A 17,940-nucleotide genomic window follows, 5' to 3' on the forward strand; every position below is an offset into this window, starting at 1 on the left:
CTTCTCCCCAATCCTATTCAATACCTCCTCATTAGTTATATGATCTACCCATCTAATCTTCAGCATTCTTCTGTAGCACCACATTTCGAAAGCTTCTGTTCTCTTCTTGTCCAAACCAGTTATCGTCCAAGTTTCACTTCCATACATGGCTACACTCCATACAAATACTTTCAGAAACGACTTCCTGACACTTAAATCTATACTCGATGTTAACAAATTTCTCTTCTTCAGAAACGCTTTCCTTGCCATTGCCAGTCTACATTTTATATATAATATTATATATAATATAAAACCGTAAGTGCGCACCCTTGCCCCTCTTAAAACTATCGGCACGAAGCTCCACAATGCACTGTAAAATGGTTTGTGGAGGATGTAAGTAGCTTAAAACAGCAAGATCCGTAGGCATCTGACGATGACCGCCTACTGTCAAAACTTTTCTTTTTCAAACCTACTTGCAGTTCAATAAAGCACGAGTGAGGCAGTAAAAATTGTTTCCGTATGAGCGGTGCGTACCTCCCGCTACTGTTGGGGCGCCGCCGTCGCTGCCGCCGCATTGTCGCCTTGGGAAAGGCGGCTGGTGGTGGGGGTCCCGGCCCATAACACCAGCGCTCCAGCGCGGCCATGCTAACAGTATTCCGCTGGACTCCACCGCAGCTGTACGCGATCCAAGATGGCCGCCGCCTGCATCGCTGTGTTTGCATCATCCTTGTAGTATCCTCGCTCCAGAGCACCACATTTCGTGTCGAGCAGCTGCTTGAGCGTCCATGTATCCGTCCGACGTACCAGGTTAGCGTCGCCTGCAAACATTCTCTTGCACAGCTGTTGGTGTCGCTCTCTAGACTACTCGCTTTTTCGTTGCATGGCACACAAACATCTGCCGGCATTCCAAAGTTCATAGACCAAGCGCGTGTGTCATCACTGCCGGGCTCTCTTTTTGTTGTTAGAGCGCCTGACAGCAACGCAGCAAACTGCATTAATCTTTAATCGCTGTACGCTTGTATGTTGTTCCGATAAGTTTAAATGGAGTATGTTAAGTGCGTAATCAAGCGCTCTTTTCATTTAAATAAAGAACTATATGTGTGAGTGTAGGATAAGAGGGAAAAAAAGCCCTTTCTTTAAAATGTGATTATTATTAAAACAGTTTCAAAAAATTAGACGAACTAGTTTGCTTGACAGAACCAATTACTTATGGGATACTGATGACGACTTGCTAGACAGTTATCCCATAATAAATATTGGTGCCTTCTCACTAAACGAATCGATATTTAGTTCATGCAACAAGTTCATGCAATATTTTGAACTTCTCAACGGACCCAAATAGCCATTTTTCCGCGTGTTTTCTTTTTCTTCTTTTTGAAATTATAACTTTCAGACCCGCGTCCTATAGTGTAGACGATGTCAAATTATTTTAATGAAAGTTGTGTTCATTTGTGGAATACATGAGCAGACTTTGTATCTATGTAATCCCAATTAGCAACAGCAAATTCTTCATACAGTTTTTGTAAACTGATATGAGTTGCATTTTATAATTCTGTGAGCGGATTGTAAACCATTACTTGTCTAAAAGAAAGTTTTACTGGAGAGATGGCACTGTTAAGAGCTCACCTGTTGCTTTTCGCAGACCCCGCTCTCTGTTCTGAGAGCAGAAAAAAATAGCTATATTTCGGATGTGAACACTGGAGAAATGTTTAAAGCCGTACCAGTGTGTGTGTGTGTGTGTGTGTGTGTGTGTGTCAGTTTTGTCACGTGCGGCCTGTGTTCAGAAAGCAAAGGTCCATATGCTTTTCGTAGCAAGTTGCTCTGAGTAATTTACAGAACTTGAAAGCAACGGACTTTTAATACCTTATCGTGGTATTGATGCTCTCATGCGTAAGATGCTTGGGCTGAAAGGAGGCGAATCGATCAACGTGACTCTGAAAAAAATTCTGTTGGTACGTAGGACATGCAATAAATCTAACTTGGCTTTCGAGAATTGATGGCCAAATTACGCGAGTTAAATGATTTGGCCGATCAGTCCCTCGTCTCTGTGGTGGATTATACAGCAAGTTTTCCATTCATTAGGCTAAGGAGGATACAAGGAAGGTCATAAGGTTTTCGCTAGTTTTAAGCAGTTCAGTTTAGCAAAAATTTTGATATTCCGTGTTAGCCTAGGGGCAGGGGTTACATGTCAGTCACTGTTGATTTCGCAAATCGCATAAGATTTGTGTCAAAGGGTGATTAGGTACTGCTGTCATTTGCTAATCAATTTGGTAGTAGTGTGAGGGAAGAAAACCTGCATGCCTCCGTATGCTAATCGGCGCTGCTAAGAAACATCGCTCCCTGCTTGATTCTGTAAGCTGTCTAGTTCGCGGGGGAAAATAAAATTTTCTTCAGATTCTTCCGATGGATCAGATGTCTGACTTCCTTACTAGTTTCATGTGGTGGTTTCACTTTGAATACCATAGCTACTGCAGCATAGAACTAGATACTTGGCGACTGATGTTTTTTCAGGTATTGATCACAAATCCTCAGATCAGTATCTCCTATTTCCGCGCAGTAGATTTACAATCAATTTAGGCCACGAACATAGAACGTAGAAACTGTTCTCTTCGAAATATGTTTAGAGTTACAGATTAAAGATGGTTGGAGTAGAGATTTTAGACTTATGCTTAAAGCGGAGTAGAAGTAGGGGAATTAGGTAACGGAGCGCCAGCCTAATTATTCAAAGACCTGCACACAAGCTTTAACTTCCATTTAAAGTCTCGGTGGCTTGCGCTGCTGAAAAGGCTTTGTTATATAAAACATGCTGCATGGTTTGATTTCTCGTTGAGCCTTGTACGTTGTATCTAATAAGCTCTTTCATGCTAAAAGCAATATTCGGACGGATAACTGCTGCTCTGGGTATATAACAGTTCGATTTACTATGTAGATCAACCAAAAACAGTAGTTAAGTGTTAGTGTTAAAATACAGTCGCCACAGTCTACTCGTTAATGGAAGGAAAATAATAAATGTGAAGGATTACACTGATTTGATAGTACCGCCTACAAAATGTTGACTACCAGGTGACAGAGAATAAAGCTGTTGTATCGGATATATTCGTTGCCAGGGCGTATCAAAACCTCAAGACCTAACTAAGTTTTGATACATCCTGTTTACTGTCATTGTATTGAAAATAAGCCCGATAAAGGTACAAACTGAAGAGACTTAGAATGCTTGTGCTTAAGAGACAAAGATAATTTAATAGGAGGAGGAATGAAAGTTAAGTTGAAGAGAAGAGGCGAAAGGGAGGACTGTACAAAAATAAGTCGGGTAAGGATAATTTCGAATCAAACGAACTTTGGAAGGAACAGAAGATAGATGAAGAATCGTGGGTGTGGGAGTGTATGGCGGAGTGCCTACGTCAGTATGAACGAATGCGGCACGTTTAGTTGGCGTATAGAGCCTGGGAAGTCACTGTCTGTCTGCCTCACAAAGCATCCTCAATTTCTTATTCTTACGGCACGTATGCACGATATGACGGAAGCTCCAGAACTGTCTGCCTCGAATGCCGATAATGTAAATTTCCCCAACAGTTTCGCGAGAAAAACGTCACCTTTCTAACAGTTCCTCGGTTTCCCATCATATTTCGTCATGTAGGCTGTTAAAAGTCCAACGGTGTGTCTATGAATTAATTTCCAATCTGCTGCAATGCCCTTTATAAAGGCTCTGGTCGCCTGAGCAGTACTCTTAGTCGGTAATTTTAGCAATTTGCATTCGGTTTTCTTATACAATCGCACAGTGCCTTTCCGAGAACTCGTCCAACAAATTAGTTCCATATTCACCTTCCCTAACACTAATTTCACGTACGGGACACGTCTTATCGCTTTGTAGTATTACACCTCGATATTTAAACGAAGTGTGAACTCCAGAAGTTCGCCACTAAATTTGTAATAGAATAATATCGGATTATTCTTATTTGTTGTGGTCGTTACTTTGCATTTACTCACAATAAAATCGCCTAATGAGGGCGGTGCCACAAAGAAGTAGGAAAAGATGTCGAGGAATTGTTACGCTAAATATCTACAAATCGTACGTCCGCCGGAAGTTGACGGGTATTGGCTATTACTGTTGGTGGAAAATCCTTCGCCCGTGCAATATCACATTGCAGGCCGGTTGTTCGCCCCTGTCTGCTTCACAGCTACGAACCGGTTTTCCCGGCCCATTTGAGACCTTACATTTTACGTGGAAAGGAAGCCTAATGGAATTCCCTGTCCTAAGCCAAACTCTTTAAGAGGATTTTGAGTTCAGCTTGACACCTGACCGTTATGAACATTATTGCATTGCCTTCACTCACTGAAACAGCTATTTCCCTGACCTACACAGCGCAGTGACAGGAGAGTTTACTCAGGACGAATTGGCTTGGATCCTGTTCTTGATCGTTAGTTAGAACTGTAACAGATTGCTCGTAACATACACAATCTGTAGGCAAGTCTTGTCTACATAACGGAAGTGTTTCTCGTAAAACGAGTCGTTAGAAGATATGAGGCCCAGGACTACGTTTCTGGAGGAAAGCTGACGCTTGTCCTTCCGGCAGATAATCCTCCCTGTGCCCCTTGGCCAGTTTTTGTGAGCGTGAATGGTGCCATCGGCCCAGCGGGACTCCTTCCAGAGGAATGTGGCCTTGGAACGCCCCACACGAGCGCCATATTTCTGCGCTTCCTCACTTTGTATAGCTCTGACAAGAAACTGCTGACGTTTCTCATCGCAACACTTAATAATGTGTACTGTGTAACCAGAAAGTTCGATAAATAATTTCGCAATTATCAAGGAAATGTTTGTTCTGTGTAGACATATTTGAAGAACAAATACCTTGCTCGGCCTTAATTTTCGTACTGTGTAAATTTTCTCATTAGTGAAGAGGTAATTTCCCGTCAGAATTATTCGATAAAACAGTATTACTTTTGTGTTGGGTCGTCTGAGTGGTAAATTTGTGAACTTTCTCCTCGTTGAAGTAGCACTTTTTACAGAAGCTTAGCTCCTGCGTGATGCAACAGTTAAGTGGTTAGAATTCTGTTGCCGTGCCACTATAGTCACTATCTGAAATCTAGACTTTTCCACAGTTACAGCTTAAGTGCTGAATTTCACGACGGAGAAATAGCAATAAGTGTCTAGAATTCGTAGAAATGGTGGAGGAAAACTGCCTACTATAAACAGAACTCGCGTTGGTGGCCATTATGGATTACTGGCTGCTCTGGTCGGCTAGGTAGTCGCTAAGATTCCGTGCCCAGCAGCATAGCTCGGCTGCACGTTAAGTACTCGACGAGTCTGATAACACATTTACACATTTATTTTATGCATGGTTGGCCGTACTTGACGACTACTACGCTCTCAAGAACGTATTACGTTAATTCTCTTCTTCCTGCATTTCCCCTTCTCATAACGTATGAATGGAGCTTTTCATATAAGTCTCGAATGACCTTGTCGTGGTAGGGAAGAGACATAAAGCCCTTATCTTGCTTGTTCATGTACAGGTATTTAGTACTTAGCTCCTGGCGCAGTATTTTGAGTACCCATAAAAATGCGATAATTCTTGTATTACAGAATTCTGCAGTAAAGCAATATGAACCACATAAACTGGACTCTTAACACTCTGATTTTATTGGGGTATTGTAATGTTGGCTCCGTACATATCGAGTGTACGGGTGGCGTAATCTGTGCGACCTGATGTTTTCCCAGGTCATTTCTAACTTCGTAGCGCCTGTCAATATCTCTCTCTCTCTCTCTCTCTCTCTCTCTCTCTCTCTCTCTCTCTCTCTCTCTCTCTGCTAATCTTACCCTATTATTTCTTTTTCTTCAGACTAGTTAATTTAGTCTCAAAACTCAATTCCTTATGTACTACTGCTGTGCATTTGTTAGATATCATTACTTGCATTAGGAAAGAAAGTAACGAGTAAATTACTTAATACAAACTTAGATTGACATTTCTGAAATACCATAAATTCATTACCATATGTATACTACACTTTTCTCTTCTCGGATGGGCCGTCTAAGGATCACTTGCCAAATTAAATTCCTGATTCGTTGCTCTTTTCCTTTTGGTCAGTACTGTTAGCACCTGTTAACTACATTTTGTCTTCCTTCCATGCAATAAACACATTGTAATGTTAGCTTACTCAGGATGTTTGGTTAAATGTAAGAGTGGACCTGAAGGTCCCAATCTTCCCTGGAGGAATAAACAAGTAAAAGTTAAGGTTTAATATCATTGCTTTATTTTGCCTGAAGTAATGTGCAGACTGTCGAATATCAAGATTTAATTGGAGTTTACATGGCCGTTTCAGAATTGTCGATTCACGAAGAGCTGTCCTTATGAAGAAACATATATTTCGAATGAACAGCAACATGGTTGTGCAAGCATGTTTAAATTTATCGGAGACTGTTCTGGGAGGGGGGTCAGCAGCATCACAGCCCCTTATGATCCTGCAGTTTCCCGTACCTGTACTTGGACCACCATTTTTCTGAAGTCACAGTGACAAGCCGATGCAGTTTCGAAAGATTGATTAATCATCATGTTAACCATTTTGCTTGGAGAACACCGCAGCTGTTTTCGTCTGCTGGAATTCTAGGCAGTTGTAAGCTTTTCCTGTGGCTGGTTGCAGTATTTCTTACAGTGTAATTTGATTAATCACCTACTGCTCTTAGCTGCCCGTGAAGCTCTGAATGTCCCGGGTATGTTCGCGAGACTAGGAACTTCAGTGGTGACTGGTCTAATTCAGTCGTTCGGGATAGTTTAATGTTACTGCTGAGAGAGCGTCCACAGAAAATTGGACACACATGACACTTTTGGGTACTATGTTGCATGACTTTAGGAATGTTACCTCTGGGATTATTCGCTTCCGTGTTGGTGGATTATCAGATCGCGAATCGGAATGATATGAAGACTTCCTAGCAAACAGAACTCAGTCGTTCTCTGTGTGGAGATGGTTAGGAGCAGAAGTAGCGTAGGGCGTGCCTTGCAGATATGTGGCCGTGACTATTCTCGAGATATAAAGTGTGTTTCACAATTCCTATGAAGGTCGGATTACTTTGAAATCTCCCGCTTCACGGATCACAAAAAGCGGAGATAATGAGCTGTGACCCGTGTATTCTACAGGAGCCCATAGCATGGGTAATGTTTCGTGTACTCGTCAGGTTCTCCTTTGCGTGACGGAGGACGTCATTCAGAGGCTAGAGTGCGGCCCATCTGTGAAGTACCACAGTCAACGCTCTTATTTGCGAACGTGTCAGTTTCTCGCAGCCATTGTTGCAATTGGACGAATATGGTACGTGATGTTACTACAGTAGGGACTGGCGATGACGCCCTCTTCTCAGTTTGTGTGCTTATCCTGATGAGGGGAAATTTTAAATCGATTTCTATCCAAACGACACGTTTCTGAACATCGGTTCCATACCAAAGCTTTATCTACGAAGTTCCCTCTACAACCCCCTAGAAAACTGAATTGGAATTGTGAAATACCATGTGTGTAGGCTGTCCACGGATTATGCAGATCTAATTTAAACCGGAATGTAGCAGATTTGGTTTCATAGGAATAATAATTGCCTACAGAAATCTCGTGCAAAATGTTTCAGAATACTGTCTTGTCATTGCGGGACCATTATTTAATAAGTAGAGACCGGATTATATGCATCATAAAAACCTTAAAATATGTATGCAACTATGCATGAAAAATACGTAAAAAAGCATGAAAAGTGTCGCAGTGTGCAAGATCAAATAATAAAAAAACATGGTGGTTACTGCGTGCATTATATCTGAAAGTCGAACCTGTGCATATCAGTTACGAGGAAGAGCGCCGGCCACGCGAAAAATCGGAACTCTCATTTTTTGAATACTTTCTGGTAGAGGGTAGGAAGGGGGTCTTTCTGGGATTATTTTTTAAAATTTTGCAAAATGGGGAGGCATACGGTGTTTAAAGAATTCTTTGTTATTGTTGTCGGTAACAAGCGGATGCGATGCGAGTGAGTCGCAGCTACAGGACCAACTTCGAGATATATCGCACGCAGAGGGGCACACTCAAAAACTCGGTAATATTTTATTTAAAAAACATACAATCATGATTGTTTTGAACTGCATTAACTTTCAATTAATACTATTGGACCAAAGCACCATTTACAATTTTTTACATTTTTATACTATTGTAAACATAAACGACCAAGTACTGTTTCAAATGTTCGGTAGGACGATTGTGTCTTCGATCATCCGAAACATTTTTATAAGCAGAAAAGGACCGTTCTACATCAGCTGAGGTAACTGGGCAGCATTTGAATTTGGGTGCTATGTTGGCACTTCATGTTTCTGGTAAAAGTTCACCTGTCCCATTAATAAAACTGTTTGGCACAAGGGTTCAAAACCTGGGTTATTGTTTAAAATGTTTACAAACTTTCAAGTTTTCCTGGGAATGCCTCTGGCAATGAGGAGTTCACCAGTCATTTTATTCATTAACTGAACAGATTCATTCAACGCCAAATCGTGAGCTTCAAGCTTTTTAATATTTGTAGATATATGGGAAAAATGAGTGTTCATCACAGCAATGTCTTATTTAATACCGGAATCATTAAAAGCTTCAAATAGTTCAAATGGCTCTGAGCACTATGGGACTTAACATCTGAGGTCATTAGTCCCCTAGAACTTAGAACTACTTAAACCTAAGTAAACTAAGGACATCACACACATCCATGCCCGAGGCAGGATTCGAACCTGCGACCGTAGCAGTCGCGCGTTTCCAGACTGAAGCGCCTAGAACCGCTCAGCCACCTCGGCCGGCCATTAAAAGCTTCCCTGCACTGGCAAACTGCCAAAGCCTTTGCACTATCGAAGTCGTTTACTACCCCTCTAATGGCCTCGAAATGTTCATTGTAAAATAACACAGCTTCGACCCACGTACCGCAAAGTTACCACTGGTTCGGGAGGTAAAGGCGCATTTAGCGGTTTTTCTCTGTAAGTCTTGAACAGGAGCCTTTAGAAACACTTTCTTTGTGAATGAAATCAGTTTATTTACATTCACAAACGTGGAACGTACTTCAGGAAGGCGATGCATTCCATGAGCAAAGGACGTCACATGAATCAAATTGGGATAAAATACCCGGAGGGCTTTTCCTGCTTTGATCATATAGGGAGCAGCATCTGAAAAAAAAAACACAAACACCCGTTCATCTTGCAGAAGATTCTGGCAATATTTTTCTAATACCCTCATTCACAAATCTGGCGATCGTAGAATGATATACTTTTTCAAGTTGTTTGCAGGCCACTAAATAGGAAGAAGGTTCTTCTTTTAAGGCACCAACAATTAAATTTGCAATGTAAAGGCCACAGGTGTTCCGATAATGCAGTCCTTGAGTTCATTGCGTATTTCTTCCAGAACATTTACGTAAATTGTCGGTATGTAATTTTTACGCAATATTGATTCATCTGGTATATTTTGATCTAAGCAATATTTGTGCAGGAAGCCTTTGAGGATAGGGTTTGTAAGTTTGTGAAGAGGAATATTGCTTGCAATGAGTGCTTTACACATACATGTCAGATTTTTTTGGTTACCTTTCGACAAATCCCTGCTACTGCAACTTGCTGTTGTCAGGAGTTGTCGTGGTCCTTTCTTGTGCACTCCTCCGATATGAAGACTTTTCTTGACATGCTGATCTATTTGAAACTGTTTTTTGGACTAAACGTTTTTCTCGCAAACTCGACAATATAAAACGTGTAAATGTTCCAGGATGGTCACCTATCCACGAAACGTTTCTTTTTTCGGGCGGCATGGCGCACAACACGTTACACACTACACGTCGTACACACGTTCAGTTGTGTATAAGTAAATAGAAAGATAAAGTGAAACAATGGACGTGCGACTAAAAGCTTGCGTAGTTTGTTGCCGACGCGTACTGTAAGACAGCGGAGGGGATTAACCAGGGGCGCGGGCATAGGAGCATTGACTCTGTCTGTCTGTTCCTCTTCTATAATGATTTCGCTAGGTAGTGGCCTCTCTGTTAGCGATTGCACGCAGTTCTAGGTCGCGGTCAATCCGTGACACACAAAAATAGATCGAGCTAGAGACTGCCCGTCTAAATTTTTAAAATGTTGTAAACATAGAGCGAAAATATGCATCGTCACTAGTTTTTAGTTAAAATATGCCATAACCGGTGAAAAGGAGCCAAATATGCAAATGCTTATAATCCGGTCTCTAATGGAGTTAAAAGAGAGGAGTAATGAGTTTGTGAAGAGACGTGATTTAACTACTTTTGCTCAACGCGAGAGCAACACAGAAATAGTCAATAAGTGGACTCGAAGACGCTAAAAGGTAGATGGCATGCGTCATAGAAGGCTGACTATTACAGTTCAGATACGGACGCTCAGAGACGAGATAATTCTTTCTTTCTGAAATGTATTCGCAAATTGCGAACACGACTGTGCGCGGAGTATACGACATATTAGTAACATACGAAAATTTCAGTTGTGATAGATGTGAAAATTACTGAGCTATCAGTTTAATAAGTCACGGCTGCAAAATACCAACGCGAGTTCTTTACAGGCGAATGGAAAAACTGGTAGAAGCCTACCTCGGGAAGGATCAGTTTGGATTCCATAGAAATATTGGGACGCTTGAGGCAATACTGACCCTACGACTTCTCTTAGAAGCTAGATTAAGAAAAGGCAAACCTAAGTTTATAGCATTTGTAGATTTAGAGAAAGCTTTTGACAATGTTGACTGGAATACTCTTTCAAATTCTGAAGGTGGCAGGGGTAAAATACAGGGAGCGGAAGGCTATTTACAATTTGTACGGAAACCAGATGGCAGTTATAAGAATCGAGGGGTATGAAAGGGAAGCAGTGGTTGGGAAGGGAGTGAGACAGGGTTGTAGCCTCTCCCAGATGTTATTCAATCTGTATTGCAAGCAGTAAAGGAAACAAAAGAAAAATTCGGAGTAGGTATTAAAAATCATGGAGAAGAAATAAAAACGTTGAGGTTCGCCGATGACATTGTAATTCTGTCAGACAGAGCAAAGGACTTGGAAGAGCAGTTGAACGGAATGGATGGTGTCTTGAAGGGAGGGTATAAGATGAACATCAACAAAAGCAAAACGAGGATAATGGAATGTAGTCGAATTAAATCGGGTGATGCTGAGGGAATTAGATTAGGAAATGACACTTAAAGTAGTAAAGGAGTTTTGCTATTTGGGGGCAAAATAACTGATGGTCGAAGTAGAGAGGATATAAAATGTAGACTGGCAATGGCAAGGAAAGCGTTTCTGAAGAGGAGAAATTTGTTAACATCTAGTGTAGATTTAAGTGTCAGGAAGTCGTTTCTGAAAGTATTTGTATGGAGTGTAGCCATGTATGGAAGTGGAACGTGAACGATAACTGGTTTGGACAAGAAGCGAATAGAAGCTTCCGAAATGTGGTGCTACAGAAGAATGCTGAAGGTTAGATGGGTAGATCATAACTAATGAGGTGTTGAATAGGATTGGGGAGAAGAGGAGCTTGTGGCACAACTTGACTTGAAGAAGGGATCGGTTGGTAGGACATTCTGAGGCATCAAGGGATCACCACTTTAGTATTGGTGGGCAGCGTGGAGGGTAAAAATCGTAGAGGGAGACCAAGAGATGAATACACTTAGCAGATGCAGAAGGATGTAGGCTGCAGTAGGTACTCGGAGATGAAGCAGCTTGCACAGGATAGAGTAGCATGGAGAGCTGCATCAAACCAGTCTCAGGACTGAAAACATCAACAACAACATGTAAATTTCTGCCGGATCGGGAGTCGAATCCGGATTTCCTGCTTTACGCGAGCGGTTGCCTTAACCACTTTGGCTGCCCGTGCACGACTCACGGCCAGTCCCAAACTGCCGTATGTGCTGATGTCCACTCCCCGTGGTTCTTGCATGCGAATCTAATGATTCCCGCACAGAGAGACATTGTTTTTGCTCTCCAGATTGCCGTTTTTGGCATTAAATTCAGTAGTACAGTCTGTCCGAAGGAACATTACATCGAACCACACACACTGTCCTACTCCTTTAATTTTTTCTGTCTATATATATTTCGTGAATGTATGTTTATACTCCGGTAGCCACCTTATGGTATGTGGCGGAGGGTACTTCGTGAACCAGTCGCTTCCCTCTTTCACTATTAGTCGTGAATGGATCGGGGGAAGAACGGTTGCTGGTAAACTTCCGTGTTACCTTCATGATCTTCTCGCGAGATAAACGCAGGAAGAAGAAATATATTGGTTGATTGTTGTAGGAAATTAAGCTCCCGGAATTTGAACAGTAAACCACATCCTGATGCAGAACGCCCCTGCAGCGTCTGCCACTGGTGTTGGCTGGGCATATCGTTAACGCTTCCGCGCTTACTAGATGAACCTGTAACGAAACACACTGCTCTTTCTTGGAACTTCAGTTCCTCAGTCAATACTATCTAGTACAGATCTGACTGACGAGCAAATACTAAAGTACTGGTCAAACGAAGGTTTTACAAGCAACCTTCTTTGTATGTGGACTAAATTTCCTAATAAATGTGGCATCTAAGAATTTGAAGTCATTTCGACTATTTTTCGATCGTGACTGTCTCAAGAAATATGTATTTTTTTTAAAGTTACCGCTATCAGTCACGAACTTGTTAACAATTGTATTATTTATTTTGCTACATGTTTCGAGGAAATACCTCATCTTCAGGCTACATGGCATCACAAAAACAATTTCACGGTAAGATTATACTGATGTTACATAGTCTTTTCATAAATGCTGTGGTTATCCTCTGGAAGAATAGGGAAATTAAAGGCGATGTCACTTTGGAAGCTGGACTGATGTTTGCATAAAAATGTTTTGTAAGTCACTTTGTTGTCGCGTGGCAGTCTCGTTGCGATGAGCTGCGGTATTTCCAAGAGAGGCACGGAAATAAACACCGCAGCTTATCGCAACGAGACTGCCACGCCACAAGAACATAGTGAGTGACTGTTATAAAACATTTTCATGCAAACATCAGTCCAGCTTCCAAAGTGATATCGCCTCTTACTAAGTTTCCTCTTTTTCCACAGGATAACCACAACATGTATGAAAATACTATGTAACATCAGTATAATCTTACCGTGAAATTGTTTTTCTAATGCCATTTAGCCTGAAGATGAGGTATTCCCTCGAAACATGTAGCAAAATAAACAAATAATACAATAGTTAACAAAGTTTGTGACTGGTAGTGGTAATTTAAAAAAAAATTTACATAAATCTGGCATCTGCCTTACCTGCGAGTAGTTTTATGTGGTCTTTCAACTTAAAATTGCTCAAATGGCTCTGAGCACTATCAGACTTAACATCTGAGTTCATTAGTCCCCTAGAACTTAGAACTAGTTAAACCTAACTAACCTAAGGACATGACACACTTCTATGCCCGAGGCAGGATTCGAACCTGCGATCGTACGGGCGCGCTGTTCCAGACTGTAGCGACTGGAACCGCTCGGCCACCTCGGCCGGCTTCAAATCGCTACTTACGCATACGCTTACATATTATATGGATATGACTGCTTCCAGTGATTGTTCTGCAGCCATATAATCGTATAATAATGGATCTGTTATCCTGTTTATGCGGGATACGTTCAATTTACGTTGCGGGTCAGCTGCGAATCCCTGTTCCAAAGGTCGAACTTCTTCCTGCACTTAACTGCAGTATTCTAGCTTTACGACTTCTCTATATGCAACAGCATCATCCGCGAAAAGCCTCATACGAGTTCCGACGTTATACACTAGGTTATTTACGTGTTTTGTGAAAAGTAATGCTCCTGTAACACCCCCTTTGGGTAGGTCCGAAGTTACTATTACGTTTGAAGGTTTCTCTCCGTTCAGAATGACATTAGTGTTCTTTTTGCTAGAAACTCTTCAGTCCAGTCACACAGCGGGTCTGATATTACGTACCCTCGTACTTTCTTCGTTAGGCGGCAGTGCGGAACTGTATCAAACGCTTTCCGGAACCCAGGGAACACTGTATCTGCCTGGGCGCCGCTATCTTTCTTCGTCTCGTGGAAGAACAGAGCATGACGGGAAATTCAGAGCCCTTCAGAGTTAAATGGAGACCTGTCGACAGTCTTCATTACCGCACACGATCCACGACAGGAATACGGAGTTGGAAATACGATACAGACACGCTATGTAGCCTCTGCCACATACTGTACTTTGACTTGTGGAAAGCAGATGCAGATAATGGAGATATATTCCACGCCGAGAGGACTGTGTTCGTAAAGCTTGTCGGTGTCCATCGCTAGAGAGGAAAGCTGTGGGGGAGAGCCGGGAAAGCGTGCTGTCAGGCAGTTACGACCATCGCAGCGCTGGCCGCGTGAAACCGGAGATACTGCTCATTACACGGGCCCGACTGATCGCGGACTCGCAGCTGGGAGCACATACCTACTGAGCGCGGTCTGTCCTGCTGTGGTGTTGCAGCATGTGGCGGTCGCCGCGGTCGAACTTGCGGCGCATCGCTTCCGCGGCAGAGATTCTGGTGTTTTATTTATTGGCTTTCGAGCCGTGGCCACTCAGCTATCTCAAGAGCAATGTCAAGTATGACGGTACGAAAGTAAGGACAACACAACACCCAGCCCCTGGGGTGAGAAAATCTATCACCCGGCCGGGAACCGATCCCGGGCCCTTTCGCTTAGCAATCCGCCGCGCTGATCGCGTAGCTACCGAGATACCAGTGTGCTCTGCTCGTCCACTCGAGACGGTAGTTCTACTTTTTATGCGCTGCAGAAATAAGCAGCAAGACGTGTCTTGCCCTGATAGAGCTGGACAAAAGACGTGTTGTGGGGCCCGAGAAGCAGAGCCCACCACAGCAAAGATACACGTGGAGGCGCATGGAAGGACAAAAAGAGGAAATGAACATGCTATAGAAAACATCTTTACTAGCTTCCTATAGAAGAGAGCAGTCTTGAATGAAGAAACGTCACACAGCAGCTTCTGGGTATGAATTATTTGTAGTTACATAGTCCTGAGGTTGCACTTAGAACACAGACAATGTGTTACCTGTCAGTGCAATTGCTAGATGCAGATTTTCACCATAAGGTCTCGTTTTTGGAAAAACATCGAAAGTTGCCTGCAGATTGCATATGTTTTTAGATGGAAAAATCTCTTACTTACGAAACTGGAAGTCTTAAGAAGATCATAAAATACACGTAATGTGCGTAGCACTGACGATATTTCATTAGAACGAAACTTTTGTGGAGAAGAAAATTTGTGTTTAATGTTTAAAGGTGGAACCATACATTTATACAGCAACTACAGATACCATGGCCACACAAATTAATAGCTACTGAGAAACTGGTTATGTCTGAAGGTGGCTTACTTTCCATGAGTTTATGGCAGACAAAAGCAACCGCACTAGACTGTGAATACACTGTAAGGCGAGCGTATTTCTCATTACGTTAGTTTTAATGTGACTAACAGAAAAGGAAGAGGAGTGGGAATGCAAAGAAAACACTTTCATAATATTTGGGTTATAATTGTACTGCTAAAGAATTATGCCGTTTGTCTTGCGAGGCGCCAACGGCTTTGCTTGTCATTGTTGCCCGCTATTAGCGCAGTATTCTCAATGACCTGAATAAAGATCCCTCACATTCGTTTTTCCATCGACCGGGAACTACTAAACCATCGATTTTCCTATCGAGACTACCTACAGAAGTGTAAAGTGCCCGTGAATTTGGTTGTCTTCTCGAAAAGTTTGTAGGCCTAACAAGGGAAAATCCCCAACGCAACCACGTGAGATTTAGTGGTAAGATGGCCCAATAGATAGTCTGTCAAAAACTTACACAGATCAATCATGAAAACAAGGTGTACCGAAATGTGAGAAAAGAAGCAAAATAGAAACAGTGAATGGTCCAAACTCAAGATGTGAAACATCGAGATAATTGCGAGAACCACGCTGTCATGGTTGCGTGGTCACGGTGTTGGACTGTGTTCAAATCTCCCTCGTGCCCCACATTATTTTTTTTTTTCTTCGCAGAGTTATGAACTGTCTGTTCGTTGTATTAAGATTTCTGTGTCGTGGTGTAATGACCGTTTGCAACATCCAGGTGTAAAGAAGGAACCTTCACACGTACGTATCTCCTGTTCTACCCAAGTACAACATTTCTTTTCTTTTTTTTTTAACTTGTGGCAAGACTGCCAAAACTGCAGAAGGCGAACAGACACGCCATTGACCGGACGAAAATTTCAGTGTTGTGAAAAAAAGAGGCACGAGGGAGCTTTGAAAACGCTCCTTCGCAGTCCGAGATCACACAACCACGACGCCCAGGTTCATCTAGTAAGCTCGATCTTACAGATCCTGGGCTTGGACCATTCACTGTTTGTTTTGCTTCTTTTTTCACAGCTGAGTACACCTTAGTGTTTTCGTGCTTGATCTGTGTTAAGTTTTTGACGGGCTGTCCACTGGGCCAGCTTGCCACGAAATCTGAGGGGAGTGCGATGGGGAGTCTTTCTTTTAAAGATAATGTAGCCATAAGCCTTTGTTTTTCAGGTTTCAATAACTTCGGTTTTCTTAAAATCGAACCACAGAACTTGGAACACGAGAAGCGTTTTCCACCACTCTACTTGTTCTTCAAAATCTGTTACTGAAGCCTTTCCATAGAGCCTTTACCAGCGTTTCCTTCAAATGGTTTCATTTCTGAAGACATCTGTATCAGATATGCTGCCCTGACAGCCAACATCTATATACAGAAAATTGTAATCCACATCCACAAGAACAAATAAGATGCTGAAAAACGCTTCTACTCATAATGTCCTGTCTGAGTGAGTGCATGTAACATGATGTATTTTCTGTCAATAACATATACGTAGAATGTGGAAAATACCACTTTTTGCAGTAGTCATTCATGGTCTGAACTTCGAACAAGTAAAAAAAATTTTTCAGGCTTGTGAAACTTCACACAACGACCAAAGTATATTGTTGGAGGAACAGACTTAACATACCGCTATTGAAGTAATAACTGCTCATAGGTCACCAGAAAAAGCGCCATCGAAAAGGTAGCTGAAGAGAGAGTAAATCAGCCACCGCTGCAGGCACACAACAAAATCAGACAATGCTAGTGCAAGCAGACATTTGAGACCATGAAATAGTGCAACGGCGCCTATAGACCGCAGTTTTTCATATGGCCAACATATTGCCAATGAGCTGAGAAAATATATGTGTATATTAGCACAAGTGAGGCATCCGATTAATAATGTAATTTTCGATGCTGATCTGGGAAAATATTTGTAAAATTAGATCACTGAAAATAGCACACGTTCCTGAAGTTTCTGACAGCGTTAAAGGCTCTCCAGTAACAATTTTACGTCGTGCTTCTGCTACGTATTATATGCCCTAAAATAATGGAAACGCAAATCTTGTATTCGAAACCCTTAAAGACATATCTGGATTCTTGTGTAAATAATCGGTGTAAAAGTCCAAAAAAATTCGAATTCTATGTAGATTTTGCTTAAATGTTCTTTCAGGGTCTCGTAGATGAAATCATAGACCTCAAACACAAATTTTTATACATTCTGGAGATGCAGATAAAGTATTGCAAGCTTGTAAAAGTGTCTCGTGAGGCTGTAAATCTAAGTAATTGTGAAAGTCTCTCTCATAGTAATTGCTTTTCGAAACTGGGTGTCTATTTTTCTTCCTTTTGTCTAGATCATCGCGTGTAATTGTTAGAAATCTCGTAACAATAATCTAGTAAATTTTTAATGGTCTCTTTCATCACTTCTAAAGTCATATTTTTCAGGTGCCTGATCCCATACTACATTCTTTGGAGATATGTCTTCAAGCTTCTGAACATGGCGGCACTTCAGCAACTGTGCATGCAAGAGCTTCAGTGGGTTAGAAATAACAGCCAACCAGTTGAAAAATCCACGTTTATTAGACCTTGACCATGGTTTCGACGGTTTCAAAACCGTCTTCTTCAGAAGATACTCTACGCA

The 17,940-nt window shown here is 41.9% G+C and overlaps 1 protein-coding gene across 1 annotated transcript in view; it reads left to right on the forward strand.

Annotated features, from left to right (window-relative positions):
* Nucleotides 1-636: 636 nt before the first annotated feature.
* LOC126470198 (uncharacterized) overlaps nucleotides 637-17,940 on the forward strand; it is a 269,851-nt gene continuing 252,547 nt past the window's right edge. Inside the window, exon 1 of the mRNA XM_050097869.1 lies at nucleotides 637-786. The gene's annotated coding sequence lies outside the window, so the exon portion shown is untranslated. The remainder of the gene's footprint in view (nucleotides 787-17,940) is intronic.

This window comes from Schistocerca serialis, chromosome 3, assembly GCF_023864345.2.
Source record: "Schistocerca serialis cubense isolate TAMUIC-IGC-003099 chromosome 3, iqSchSeri2.2, whole genome shotgun sequence".
NCBI lineage: Eukaryota > Metazoa > Arthropoda > Insecta > Orthoptera > Acrididae > Schistocerca > Schistocerca serialis.